Source organism: Zosterops lateralis (genome assembly GCF_965231275.1).
Source record: "Zosterops lateralis genome assembly, chromosome: 1".
Classification (NCBI taxonomy): Eukaryota; Metazoa; Chordata; class Aves; order Passeriformes; family Zosteropidae; genus Zosterops; species Zosterops lateralis.
Window position 1 is genome coordinate 72,093,950 of NC_139762.1, and position 15,903 is coordinate 72,109,852.

Below are 15,903 nucleotides of genomic sequence, written 5' to 3' on the forward strand. Positions count from 1 at the left end.
CCTTCAGGAAAAACTGCAAGAAGATGAGGAGAAAAGAAAGACCATAAACTTACATAGACCCTGGGAAAGTCCAGAGACTGGAAACATCCATACACACAAAGGAAACTCCTTACCTCATGAATTCAAAAGAGTGGTGTGAGACATTAGTGCCAACCATATTTCATAAGTTCGAAATACTTCTTTGAAGTTATTTTAAGGATGTGACGAGTTGAGAAAAGTCAAGAGTTAATCTGGGATTCAAGACAGTGTAGAAAGGCCAAAACGAAGGTTAAAAAAGGTAGGCTAGCTCCATGCAGCAATAAAGGTGCTGGCCAATTGTCCTAGGGTGACTATGATGCCTGTATCCCCAGCTGTCTGTTCTGTGTGCGCTGTGTGTTCTATACCTTTAAGACTGGTTCTGAAAGCAAGCAGAGAGAGAAGAAGCGTGCAGTTTGTTTTGAAAAACTGTTCACTCCTCTGCATCTTCTCTTCGTCCTTGGGACTATGTGTTCATCAGATGCACGGACAGCAGCCAGAGAGGTTTTTTCCTTTTAGTTAGTCTAGCTGGCTGAGGCAAAGAAGCTTCCTGGAGTGGTGGTGTTGTTTTTTTTTTTTTTTTTTTTTTTTTTTTTTTTTTTTTGTTCCCTTTTTCTTGAGACTGTTTAAATGTACTCTGGACTGAAAAATCCAGAGTAACACCAGGAGCTGCACCTATGGCCCGCCAGGCCTGGACCTCGGAATTTTCCAGCGCCAAAGGGACTAGGACTGATAGAGCTGAGGGAGCTGAGCTGACTGACGGCAACCACTTCTTCCAGTTTTGCCATCTCTCTTCACACTAGTTTTATTGTTTCATATTGTTCGTTCCATATGCTTGTGGGCAGTTTGCTTGTTAAATAAATAGTTTTTTCCACTTTTCTCTGAGGAAGTTCTTTTCCCGGACCGGGTGGGGAGGGAGGGGCCATTTGGGTTTGCTCTCCAGAGGAACCCCATTTGGAGGTGTCCTCCCAAATTTGCCCTAAACCATGACATCAATATATAACAGGAAATGCACTAACCATTTGTAACTAGACAGAAGGACCAAATACCTTTGAACATATTCACTTTCACATTATTTTTTGGAGGAATGCTGAAATTTCTGAGTTTCAGTCATGTTTGGAGCATTGCCACCATCAAAGGTCATAAATTAAAACTATTTTACTTCAAGGAATCATTGAGTTCTGCAGTTCATAGCCCTGCTTGATATCCAATCCTACCTCTGACACATAATTTTTTCCCTTTTTGTAGTTTTCGTTTGCTCATCTCTTCACAAGGTCAGAGTTTCAAGGATTCACGGTTACTGATATTTCAGAAGAATGAGAATAAACCACTTGAGAATTTAAGTTACCTTGCTCTGCTATATAAACTCTAGTGGTAGCAAAAATGTGACAAATAAGAGTAGCTAAAGCCAAGTGTTATACGACTTTTCTTTAAAATTCTACCAGAAAACCTAAGTGTCAGCCAATATCACTCTTTTCTGCCTGTAGCACTCCCTATGGAACTACTCAGAGAGCACAAGAACAAAAGGAAGCTGCTGGGAGACCTTCAATTATATTTCATGAGAGAACTAACTACATATTGAGTCCTGATGATCTTCGGAAGTGAAAGCTAATGTATTGAGCCAATACAGCATTCCAATATGCAGAGCACCAGTTTATGATAATTACTTTTGCATCTGCATTTAGAGTACCACATGTAATTACTGAAGTGTATACTTTTCTCTCAGCACTGGTATGCAATTTCCATTAGTGGTCTTGGCAGTCATGCACATGCATTACAAGACCTCTAAGTAATCTGTAGCCCCTTGTAATTAAATGCAAAAAAAATTACAGCCAGTAGAACATAGTGAATAATTCACAAGCAATAACTTGCCTGATGAATTTAACCTATTTTTATGTGACAAAACACAATCAGGTATCCCATTTTTTCTTATGCATGAAGTTACTCATTTATTACTTCATTCATCTGTGGTCCTTTTGTAACTTTGTGCAAAATATTCCAAAACTAGTATTGGAATGATTCTGATTGTTTACGTATTTTCTTGATGAAATTTTACATTAGGGATTTGAAAAAAGATGGCGAAAATTTGAAATTTGAGGCATTTCTCTAGACAAAATCACCTGTTTGAAAAATTCATTCTTCTGTTAAAGAGGAAATAGTTCAAAATTTTCTATCTTAAAACAATTTTCACTAGAATTACTTGAAAAGCATAACTTCCACCCATCAGTAGTCCTTATTTTGAAATTCAAGCCATACACAAGTGGAAGGAGCCTCCTAGGTCTTTGAATCTTTTCACTCACATTGAGGGTTAGTATATTATCTCCTTAAAAATTAAAATTGTACTTTCTTAAATACCAGCTACATTACTTTCCTTACTACAGTTTCCTCACACATTTTTCTACAGGTTCAATATACAAATGTTTCTCTTCTATCAATTCATTATTTTATGAAATAGCTGTTATTCTTTTATGAACACAAACCAGATGCATTTGCAAACAGCAGTCATTTTTCTTTCAGAATTTATTTTGTTAGATTTAGAGAAGAAAGAAATATACTCTCCTCATTTCATCTGGAAGATTCATCTTTTATCTAATCGGCTATTTCCATATATGGATGGTATTTTTCTCTGTATTTTTATATTCTTGCATTCATTCTGCTTCTCAAGTATGGATGACTGGAATTTTGCAAGGTATTATAAATGATATTACACATGTGTCCAAACCAGAAACAAACTCAGTGGAAGAAAATATTTCATAAGATTTATTTTGAATTACAACAGAACTACATAGTAACTCCTGTTCACACCATAATACTGAATTCTATCAAGAAATTTCATCAACAGAATGAAGCAGATGAAAAGAACCTGGATTACAACACAACAGAAATTCTGAAACTGCAGAGAAAAACTCAGAGCTCAAAAAAATCTTGGTAGACTGCAAAGCATTTTACAGAGTAGAACAGTAAAATGAACCCCATTTAAAGTGAGTGTGGTGAAGTGAATTGCTCTAACAAAGGAAAAAAGAAAGGCCAGCAACACATATTTTTAAGCCAAACACTGTGTTTTATGGTCAATACATTTCATCTATTTTCTTAATGAGAAACTTTCAATTAATGTTTTTCACAGAAAATTTTGATTTTTAAGTCTGATTTTCTAGTATGAAATTCCCACAAATAAATAAAGAGCATTACATCTAGATAATACATATTTAGAATTCTGTAATAACCTTGTGCCATGAAATTATTAAAATAATTTATGAAAATTAATTGTGAATAATTTTAAGATGTTTCAATATTACTGTAAATAATGATTAAGATTGATAATATTAGATTAGTAGTAGATTATGATAGATTAAATTTATTTGTTTCAATTCCATTACCACTGTTGAAAAAACAATGACTCAAAATAGTGAAAAGGCACATTAGTAAAGCAATGAAAGTCTGCTGAATTATTTTTCCTTTTTCTCTTAACAAGAATATTCATATACACATGTCTACAGATTTTCTTAGGTTTTGTGCTTTGGTTTGACTTGTTTGGGGATTTTTATGTGAAGTTGATGTCTCTAAGTCTTTCTCAGTTTAAAAGGCCTCTGAGTGAAGTCTTCTCTGGAAAGAATCTCATCTAGTGATGACCAAATGGAAATTTTAAATTCAACTTTCTTCTCTTATAGTATTTACTGTAAATATTCTACAATATATGGCACCAAAATCTTTGTTTGACAGATAAAAGTTTTTTTAAAAACGGCTATTTTTAAACATCAAAACATTCTATTTTCTGTTGCTGTTTTACAAGAAACCTGTGTTTAATAGGAATTGGACTGATGTTGCTTGTACTCTGGGATGAATAAAAATGAGATTTTGCAAGGCATCAGCTGTGTATTCTTTGCTCATGTCTTTCATAAATAAGTTTGTTTTGGTTGGGAAAAAAAAAAAAAAGCCATGAAGTTAAGGAGTTTTACAGCAGCATCAAGGCATTTCAAATATGTCCAGCATAACTGCTAAATGGAATAGTGGAATAGAACTCACCATTTGTATGATTTCACATTAACTCAAGGAAACAGAAGAAATGCTTGCCCTTAACTATAAGTAATTCCTCTAAAAGTTGTATTTTAATCCCAGGGAAATCATAAGTGCTTTGTTAGAATAAGATTTTATCTGATACCCAGAAGGAAGCCATGAGTGCATACCTTCAATCGAGTATTTAAAGTTACACAGAGCGAGGCAGATTATAATTTTCAAGGTCTTGTTTCATTTCCCCCTTTTCCCTTTTTCTTTTGTTAATTCAGTATGTCTGAAATCAGCCTTGGTAGTCTTTCTAATTTATAATTAATTTCTATTATTAGCAAGTCATTTCAGCTTGTCTAGAAAATGGAATTTGATTCTACACTTGCTGAAACAAACTCTGAGGGTAAGAATTCTCTTCTCATGTCCCCCAAACATCACAGGGAAGAGAACATCAAAAGAATCATTATTACCCTCATTTACCTCATTTTAGAATTCCATTTATTTCCTTTTGGGATTGCATTACTTCATTTTAGGAGGGCACAGGCAACTAGATAGGAAAGATGGGAGTACAAAAGGAAGGCAGGAATTATACAACGACATGGATTGTACTACTTTAAGACACAGATGTAGAGCATTAAGTTTAAATCCTAGCAAAATCTACCACTTTTTGCAGCAAAAGAGTAAATTAATTGTAAATATTTTTCTCACCCCAAAGAATATACAAAGAGCCTATATAGTGAAATATCACTTAAATTGGCCTATTCATTAATCTCTTCACTCATCTTTTCATTTTATGTATCATTTGCACAGACACAAACGCACAATTAGAGATCTAATATAGTTGTATATAATTATGAACAAGAATCTTTTATTTACGCAAAAAATAAGTTACCTCTGAAAAAAAAAGAAAAAATGTTTACATATCCATAAAAAAAAGAAAAAAAAGAGAATTGCCTGGGTATATTTCACTCACTTTTAAACTTTTCTGGAAGAAATGATGAAGCATTTGGGTTATCATCATCACACTCCACAGTATCCCAGGCCATTTTAGCCACTGAATATTGAACCTTGTCTAAATGAACTGAATTATGTCTTGACTTTAATTGCTTTCAGAACAGAGATGAAAATGGTATGTAAATTTTATATGGACTGAATATGTAAGTGTATGTACAAGTATGTGCATTCTACCTCTTACACAAGATAGCTACCTATGCCAGGAAAGCAACAGAGTTGTATGTTAAGGAATTCATTTTAAGACAGCAAAATATTGACACAGCTATTCTTTAAAAACAAACCACCCAAGTAAAAGATTAAAGCATATGTTTAATTCTCTGATTAAGTAGAAAAAGAATAACGAAAGGCTTACACAAACAATATTTCATTTCGTATGACACAAGTGGAAGTAATTATACTACTCCTTTAAAACCTCCAGGAGTCAAATACTCCTACTGGCTGTGCATTGAATTATTACTTAAAACTAATCTGTTCAATGCTCTTGCAAAGTACATGGAATAAGTTTAAAATCAACAATTTTTTTGCCTGATTTGAATACCCATTGCAAACTCTGTTTTCAATAAACTTAGTAAACAATATATAGAAATATCACCATCATTATGGAGCTGCTTTGTAAAATATATAGAAAAAGCAATGATTTTGAAAGATATATATAAAAATGAATCTATAACACCCTATTTCTTTGGAAAAAATGTAATGATTACTCAGTTATTTGATTATGAGACAGACTAATTATATTACTAAGATGTCTAGTGGAAACCCATTAGTAACTGAATAAATCTATTGTCTTCAGGGAATTTATCAATTGCAACAACATACATATATAAAGACTTTAATTTTGACAAGATGGTTAAAGTAGTTAGGATCACGAAAAGATTAACATTTCAGATTTTTCAAATGACAAATTATATGCCAAAAAGATTACCTACAATAAATAGAGATTGTAGTAATATATAAATTTGCGAGGCAAACGTTGCCAGTCTGTATTTAACACATGGTAACAGAATGGGAGCTTCTGTTCTCAGCAAGTCATTAAAAAAAATAATAAAAAAAAATAGATGCAGACAGTTGAGGTACAATTGAAGAAGTACAGATTTGGAATTCAGTGGTAGAGCCTGTGAGCTTTTTTTCTCTCTTGGAATAACTTTTTACTTTCAAAACCAAACTTGACCAAAGCCCACTGAAGCTAGTAGAGCCTTCTTGGCTTTGGAGAAGACTTTGAGGAATATTTTTGTGCTAGTTCCAACTGGGTAGGGTTAATTTTCTTCAAAGTGACTAGTGTATGTCTATACTTTGGAATTCTGTTGAAAACAGAGCATGGCTTACACAAAGGCAAGGATTTTTTTGCATTTGGTACTGCCACACTGGTGTGGAGACTGGGAGTGCTTGGGAGGTTGTCAGGAGACACAACCAGGACAGGTGACTCAAACCTACCAAAGTGATATTCCAGACTATGAGACATCATGCTCAGTATACAAAGTGTAGGGAAGAAAGAGGGGGAGGAGGCACTTTTGGAATGATGCGTTTGTCTTTACAAGTCACAGTTAGATGTGATGGGATACTGCTCTCCTGTTAATGGCCAAACTCTTACCCAGCCATGGGAAGCATTATTTTTGCTTGCTTGAGTGGCTTTTGCCTTCCCTATGAAACTGTCTTTAACTCAACCCATGACTTTTTTACCTTTTACCCTTCTGATTCTCTCTCTGATCCCACTGGTGGGGGAGTGAGAGAGTGGCTGCATGGGGCTTGGCTGCTGACTATTGTTTAACCATAACAACTCTTTTTGGTGCCTAATGTGGGGCATAAAATGTTCAAGATAAAGACAAATTTGACTGGGATGTGCAAATAGAATTAATAGCTGTTAGTGCTTCTTAGCTAATCACCAGCATGTTTTTGTGAGGCTTACTTTCCTGACTGCATATTTGCAGCCGGTGCTCACTATAGTCCTCACAGAGGGCACAGAAAAATTCTGTAAACATTTCTGAATGAAAAAAAAAATTGCCTTGAATTGTTGCTTCAAGTATAATCGTGGTGAATACTCCTTTGCAAGTGGATAAAGTTTGGATTAAAAATATTTCCCTGAACACATCTTCCAGCACTATTTAAATGTGAAACTGTAAAAATATGGAGAAATTTGTCCTAAAATTGTCTCAGATGTATGTCACTCAAAACTATTTCTACAACTATAATGCAAATAATAAGTGTGATAGAGTTAATCCAAGAACTTTATTAACAATAGACATTATAAAGGACCTAAATATAATTTCTTAAAAATTATAAAACTATATATTTCTTAAAAATTATAAAACTATAAAATTAAAAAACATGCCACAGTGAAGAAAGGCATTCTGCTAATTCAGTCACATTTCTGAAATTATGCATTTTCATATATTACAATGAAATTAAATGCATGCACTATGAAAAGTGCATGCACTACTAAAGTACCTCTGGTTTAGAGTCAGTAAACACTTGTCTTACTGGTCTCCTACATTCCAGATCCATGAAGATATATGATTATCCATCATTAGTAAAGGATAGAATTAAGTGTCAGTTTTGTATTATTTTTGTAGATTTAGGCCCCAATGAGTTTAACCACAAAAAGCTGTTCATAAAATTTAATAATAAATATTAATTTCCTGTGGGGATGATGAGACATATTTGTAATTTTATTTCTTCTTCCTATTCTGAAGGGGTTAAATTACTTCTTAATCTTGTGTTCTTATGAATCCTTATTTTGTAAATAACAAAGTTTATTTCAGCTGGCAAACTAGAAAGCCTGATTTTAATGAAGAGTATTCACATTGTCTGATACAATGTGTTTGATAGCCAGACCATTTAAATATTTAGGGGGATTGTTAAATAGTGCATGGTAAAAACCAAAAATATATCTAATCTTATTTGTTTGTCATGTTACCATGTTACTTTCTTCAATTTCCAATAAAAATAGCTAATAGGGCTCATAATGGAATGTGGTGAGGTGCATGAAGAACTAGAGCTTGTTTAAGAATTTATTGTATTTTCCTTATCATAGTAAGCAGGCCATAAGAAAAACAGATTTCATGTTTCAATCATTTTAATTTGTTCAAATGAGTAGATTTACATAATATATACTCCTAGGTATAATTATTCTCCATAAGTTTCTATTTTGCTTCACAAGAATGAATTGCTAATTTTAAGAAGATATTCACTCACGTGTCGTCTTTCTCAGGTAAGCATATTTTTTGGCTGAAGAATAAACTAGATATATAGGTTATGTTAAATCTGTTGTCACTGAAATATTTGTGAAAGTAGTTGTATCATCACATACATATCAAGAAATGTAATTTTATCAACACATTAATAGATTCCTGCTCACAAGAATAATGTTATTACGGAGAGCTGTGAAAAGATAAAAAAAAACAGTTTAAAATTGAAAAGTTATTAAATCTAGGTAATTCTGATCATCCTTAAATCTAACAAGATTTTTTCTGATATCTCAGAAAATTTTTAATTTACAATGTTTGCTATCAGATTCACCAAATACTGGACTGAGGATTCCTCAGCTCTTAAAAGGCTTTGGAGAAAACAAAAAGATTAAATAAGAAATCAGCAATATAAATATATTTTATTATATATATTATTATATATATAAATTATTATATATTTATATTTAAACATATTTATATATATAATATATATTAATATATATATTTATAGAAATTGGAAAAATAAGCATGAAATTTTTCAAAAAGGTACATTTTGCAGAGTTTCTGCATTGAGTTTCCCTGCTGTTCTTCGTGACATTTATGCTCTGTTTATATGTGTGCTGCTATGGGGAGCACTCATCCAAAGGCAGTGTGCATTCTTCTGAAAAGTGACTCTCTGTTGGCAGCAGACAGTGTGAAAGTATCAGCATGCACCTCCTTGTTTCCTTCACCCTAAAATAACTAAGTAAATGCTGCGCAAAACCAGAAATAATATTGTCATGTGAGATTACTGCCCATCATTAAAGGCATGAATTCTATTCTGTAAATCAAACCATCAATTAGACAAACTCCAGGATGTTTCTATTTCACACCCATGTGGTGTGACCTCAACATGCCTTCCTGAGCTGATTAATACTTTGGTGTTGAGAGTGAATTTATTTTCCTGGACTTAACTACTCCAGCTGTCTGCCACTGGCGATAGATATGGATGACCATCATTCAACTAATTAACCGAAAGTTTCTAAGTCGTTAATGAATCTTGCATTCTAAGAGGAAAGTAAAATTAATCTTCTAGGATTAACTGACTGGATGCTTTTGCTAAGGAATCAAGCTAGCAGTTGGGGATATGTTGTACATTACATCATGATTTACTGCAAAATTTCATTTAAAGAATTATAGGAAAGCTCTAGACTTATTAATGAAGTATGGAACATGTACAAGATGATAAAGAAACATTAAAAGTCCTTTGAATCATAGTAAAGTATGAACAGAGCCATAGCTGAACAGCCAGGACAGACTACTATAGGTTTATTGTGCCTAAGTCTTTCCCAAGATCCCAGGCTAGTAAGACCATTCAAGTAAATGCTTGAATGTGTATGGGTAAATACACATGTATGAGCAAATAGCACAGATTTCTGCAGTCCTGAGAGTCTTTATTAACTGGGCTCTTTTCATAAGGAAGGGACTTAAGGTAGTGTTTAAAAGTTGAACTCATCCTTAAGCCCTTTTATTAATGCAAACCTAGGCCAGGGTTTGACAGAAAAGTTAACAACCATTCTGATACTTTTTTTTTCTTCAAAACTCTTGTCTTGTAGCTTTAGGCAACAAAAAATGCAACGTCCTGTTTCTGTATTCATTTGCTGTGCACTAATACAGGCAGTCAGTGAGTGGTGTTTATACAGGGATGTTCACAACTACAATTAGATGTTAACTAGAAAATTTGTGTGCAGCACATACATATATCTTATACATGCCTTTATTGATTAAAAACTTCTTTATCTATAGCCTTCTGGGAAAAGCAGCTTTGAAAAAATAGAATTAATATTAGCTAAAAAAAACACATTAACTTGATTGCCTTCAAGATGCGAATTGGTCCAATGACACATTCTTTTCTTGTCAATAAATTAACCAATTCTCTTTAGTTGTATTACCTTCCTCTTTAAATCACAATTCTATATTCAGAGAGAAATATTCAAGCTTCACAGGCCATTCTTACACGTTATTTAATTTCCAATGTAAAAGGAGCATACTTCAGAGTCCATCAGGGCTACTGAGACCTTATCTACTATCTATAAATATGAAGTTCTTCCTAGCAGTAATGATTAGATAGGTAGAAAAATTAAAATTGAACTGATAGTATCTGAAATAAGAAATAGGAAGAAAAAATTATTTAAAGTATGTGACCTAAATTTTAAAAAAACCCAGTTCCTCCCTAAAAATTACCACATTTAGCTGGCTTTTAGGATCTTTACTTGTATTTTTTAAATTAAATGAAAAAGTCTAGTACAGTTTGAGGTCAATATGTAGATCTCAAAAAACTTCATATAAGTAGGTTTTGGGGGGGTTTAAAATGAAAATAAATTCCTTTTAATATAAATGTATAATGTCAGTTTCAGTTGTATTATACATTTTACATGGACTTAACAAGCCAAGTAGCTTCTGGCTGCCAACACCTCTAGATTTCTATATTTCAAAATAATACACATTTTGTTGTATCCAACTCATTAAATAGTTGATTTGTAGTATAGTTCGTGATTATATTTTCATTAAGTGACTGCTAAGATGCTGCATAGAAATAATTCCTATTAGTTTTGTGGGAACCATTTGCTTTCAAAAGAGGAAAAAATCGGTGCAGTGGAGTGTTGCCGTTGAAATTTAAATGGTACCACAGGTTTATCATACAACTTTACATACAGGATCATTTCTCGAGGTATATGCCAATTCAAGTAAAATCTGTGGACAGGTAAAATAAAAAAATGGCTCTTCAAGAATAAACAAAATCTCCTGATAGTAAAGAATGTGTACGTTTCTTCAGCTTTGGGGAATATTCTAAACATTGGCCACATTGCTGGTGAGTTATAGAGCCTTTTATATACACAGGAGGAAAAAAAGAGAGATAATGGGTACAATAATCATCCTAATAATACCACAAGCTGAATTTTAACTTCCAAACCTCTCTTCAAAGGTAAGAGTTAGCTTCCAAAGCTTTTTAAGAGGCTGCTGCCCTTTTCAAACCACATTTCAGGTGCATCATTCTTGCTGATTTATACATGCTAAATTCTATGTGCCCTATTCTTCCTGCTCAAAGCCGAAGAAGACTCTGTAATTTCATTCTGCACCCTGGCAATCTCATTGAGTTCAGACTGGCTGAAAAGTGTTAAGGGTAATTACATGAATATTGGCTATGGGCTGAGCTGGGGATGGATAGGGCCTATAGCTTGTGTTTGACACACACACATGAGATACAGGCAGACCAGCTCTTTCTCTCCAAAATAGTTGAGACTCTTCTTCCTTCACTCAGAACTGTTGAAATAACACAGCAGCAGAAAGACATAGCAAGGGGAATAATGATAAAAATCCCGGGCTGCATTTCAGACAGTGTGAAGTATTGTAAGCAGAAGCATCTTTCTTTTTAGTTTTGTATTTTGTTTTTAAAGAGCAAATTAAAATGGTTTGATGACTCTGAATTACACATTAGGCATCTGGGACAGAAGTAATTGTCACTTGAGAGAAATATGCATAAAGCCATGCATGTTACCTATACATGAAGACCACAATAGACTTTATGGCTAAGAGAAAGATGAAATTTCTCATATCATCACAAGAAACTGGGGAAAAAACTACTAATAAAATAGTTGGATCTTCAGGGGACAATACTACCGCTATATATCCATCACTAGTTTGCTATGAGATTGCTAGGAAATATGTACTTTGCTTAAACCCTGTTCCTTCTATTATTTGCACATCAGAATCTGTTAGCACATTTGTCAGTGTTGTGATAACTTCAGGTTAAAGCCCAACTCAAGATCAAACTGAAAGGAAATAGCCCTAGTCCTTTCTGGTCACAGTTGAAATACTGTAATCTGATGATACTGAAAATCTTGTTTCTGTGGAATTATTGAAAAGAAATGCAAGTCAACTCTTCAAGACACTACACATCCAGTTAATCAATATAAGTAATTAAGGATTAAAATAATAAGTATTGTTAAGGCAGAGGTGCGTGACACTCTTTTCCTGATTCTGTCTCAGATTTGCTACAACTTTTTGTACAGTTGTTCTGATATAGAAAAAGAACAAAAAACCACCACAAACAACAAAAACTGTACTCCCAGTTTTCATATGGAAAACTTCCATTCTTGTTAACATGGAAGAATTAATAACAAAGAAAATAGCAGAACATTGTTAAAAGACCTACTGCTGATCTTTTTACTTATAAAATTTATGATACTCTGATTCATTACATATTTTTTAACTCTAACTCTCAGTCTGCTGGTCTACAAGTCAGACTGGTTAGAGGCATGGAGCTAGATGATGTTGCCAATTCTGCTACTACTCTGCTATATGATTTTGGACAAGTATTTAAATTTCTCTGCACTTTTTCTCTGAACTTCTGATTCTCTCAAGTGTCTTTATAATCAATTCTTGCCTGTTTTTGACCATATATGAACATGTAATGCCTACCTAATGAAATGAGTGTGGTTTACTTGGGTTTTAGTTGTTGGTTTCTGGGAGTTTTTTAAAAATCATTATATGGTTTGTTTGGCCATTTTTTGATTTAGGTTTTGGTGTTCTGTTTGTTTTCTTGGGATTTGTTTTAGTGTAGGGTTTTTTTGTTGTTGTGTTGTTTGTTTGGTTGGTTTTGTATTTGGTTTTGGTCTTAAATGTAATGTAAGGACTTTTTGGTTTGAAATTATACTGCCCACAAACATTTTGATGTCTAGAAAGCGGTTGACACTTGGAAGCTACTAGAGTCATTTCTTGCAGTGTTCTAAGAAATCTTTTGATTTTTATATGAAACTGAAGAATTGACAGCAGTGACTGCAATAAGGCATCAACTGTGCTGCCTAAAGCAAATGTTGCTGTTTGTAGGCATGAAAAGGAATCTGCAAACACTTGATGGACTGAATCATTGCTCTGTGTGACTCAGCAGAGAATCACTTCAGGTATTTTTGTGTGAGGATGTTCAGCTGCAGAGCCAGTAGCTTCTCAGTGCTGAATATTTTTCTTGCAGAGAGTAACGAAAATCATAATGGAAGTTAAGCCAAAGGGACCCTTTGGAAACAAAGGAAACAAAAATTAGGATGACAACTACAAAATGGGAATCTCTGTACAGTGATATTTGTATATTCTGTGAAAATGTCCCAATGTGACACTACCCAGGAGGTTCGAACAAAACAGGACATGTTTTACACTCTGTAATCAGCTTCCAGTTTCCTTTCATCTACAAGCAAGAGGAGTTTATAAATGCCAGTATCTAACTGCTCAAAAACTAGTGTTGAAAATTTTTGCATACAAGATACCATCTAATGTCAGTACTAATTAGAGTTTCTAGTCATTTCTAGAAGAACTCTTGGTTCTATTTTTTTTGGCTTGATTGCAATTTGCAAACCTGTGGAAAGCAAGTTTATAGAGGAAGAAAAAAAATTACTATTTTGGTTATTTTCTAGCATTAATTTTCTACCAAACAGCTTCTCTCTAGAAATAATCTAGCTGTTATTTAAACATCTCTGGGAGTTCTAATAAACTTGCTCTCAAATATCAATTTAAGCCACCTACACTCTAAGTTAAAGCAATTAATTATGTACAGGAAGGAGAGGGAAAGGTTTTAATAAATACACTGTGTCCCCATCAGAGAAAGAAAGGGTTGGTACATTTCTACTCTGTAGAGCATAGCACTAAGGATTCAGAGAAATGACAGAATGATCCTCACCTAACATACATCCTTGGGTACAAAACAAAGTATTGGTAGCATGAATTTCTCTACTTCAGTGGGCTCTGGGTCAGGTCATAAGATTTCACAACATGAGCAAAGAATCTTAGAGAAAAGGCTGAGAGAGCTGACCTAAAACACAAGAGGAGAGGAAGTTAAAGTTCCCCCCCTCTCCATGCAAGCCCTGTACAATTCTCTTTCATGTATAAATAATAGCCATACTGCATAAAAGGTGCAAGATAGATCATCTTTAATGGCTTAAAACGGCAGCCAAAAATAGAATCTTGGGATGTGTTTTTTTCTTTTTTTTTTTTTAAAGTCCTTTTAGCACATTCTAGGACAAAGCCCTTGTCAAGAGAAATAGACATTTTTGGACAAGCCAGCACATTTGTTCCCATAACCTCAAATGGAAATTCCCAACCATCCGTGAAATCAAAGGGAAGACAGGTTCCTCCTACAAGAAGACATTTGTAATTATACTGTTAGGGATCAGCATTCTCTGTCTCTCTTTTATACTCCTACTCCTCCTATTCTTTCTTGAGATCTCTAACCAGGTCTCATTAGAAGAGAAAATCAGAGCGAGGAAAATAGACACAAAATATGCAACACTTAAACTGACTTACAATATGAGAAGCCTTTTAGTTGCACAGACGAGAGAGTTAATCTGCACATACTGAACAAATAATTTTTAAAAATCCCAAACTGTAAATACTAAAAGCCAGTTGTAGATTTCAGCCAAATACTAAAATCTACATGCACCAATTAATACAGTCAGAAACCTTATAACCTGAAACAATATCCTACATCCTCTAGACAGCTATAGCCTGCACATATTCTATTATAATTTAAGCAAGTTTCTTTTTTAGTCCAACTTCAGGAGATGCATATATGAAGAACTCTTTCCTGTAGTTTAAAACTGAATTTGCTGATTGCTGACAAGACTGTTACTGTTGAAAGTGTTTGATACACCACAAGCCTTTAACCTTACCTGTCAGACTAATTGCACTGTGAAAAGACAGATTGAAGGGAAGGGACTTCTATGCCATGTTTTATATCATCAGGATGGTTTGGAGGAAGCTGTACTTATCTCTAGTCAGTGATACACAGAAGTCATGGCTTCCCTGCATTCACTGAAGAGAAAAGTGCATTGTGCTACTGCCTACAGGAAGAATAAAATATCATCTGACAAAAGTTAGGTAAAATTCAGAAGGGAAAAGGACCAACAAATTTTATAAAGAAAATAAATTACCTGTGCATGGGCTGGCTGAGAAGGAAGTGAGCAGCATGGAAAAGAAAACATATTGGGAGGACTCAGAATGGAGTGAGGACATATTTAGATCAAAGGAAGAAAATTAGATATTACCTTGCATTCTCCCTTCTATGGAGTTATGGATGCTACCTTGTGAATGCCAGGATCCATGTGATGGAATATGTCTAAGAAAGGCTATAAGCTGTTTCAAGCTGTTTCAGTGCATGACAAAGGCAAGGTAACTGTTCCATTAGTGGGATCTGACTGCTCTTGCAAACCCCTGGGTAAGATTTGGAGGGCGTGCGTTGTACATTTTACATGGAAAGTTATGCAGAATTCTTCTCAGTTTCTGTATGATTAGACTAAAGAATTTCCAGGAAGTAACCTAAATTAATAGCTTTGAAAAGAGGAAATGCAGGCTCAAGGTGTTTGTCATCCTGTGAATTATAAGTAAACAACTTCAGATGGTTCCCCACACAGGAAAACTTTCTTACCTTTTTACTGCCACAACCTAGTCAACAGAGCATGAAATAATTGCTATCAGGTATTTCACAGAGTGTACATGCTCCTTTTTTTCACTTTTCCTTCACCTTCCCTCCTGCAGTCCTCCCAGATTTTATTTTTTTCTTTTATCATAAGCACAACTCTGTCAATCTGTTCCAACTAATCCCTGGATCAGTACAGCTGTACTAAGTTTGGTACAGCAGTATCTAACAAGGTGTTTACCT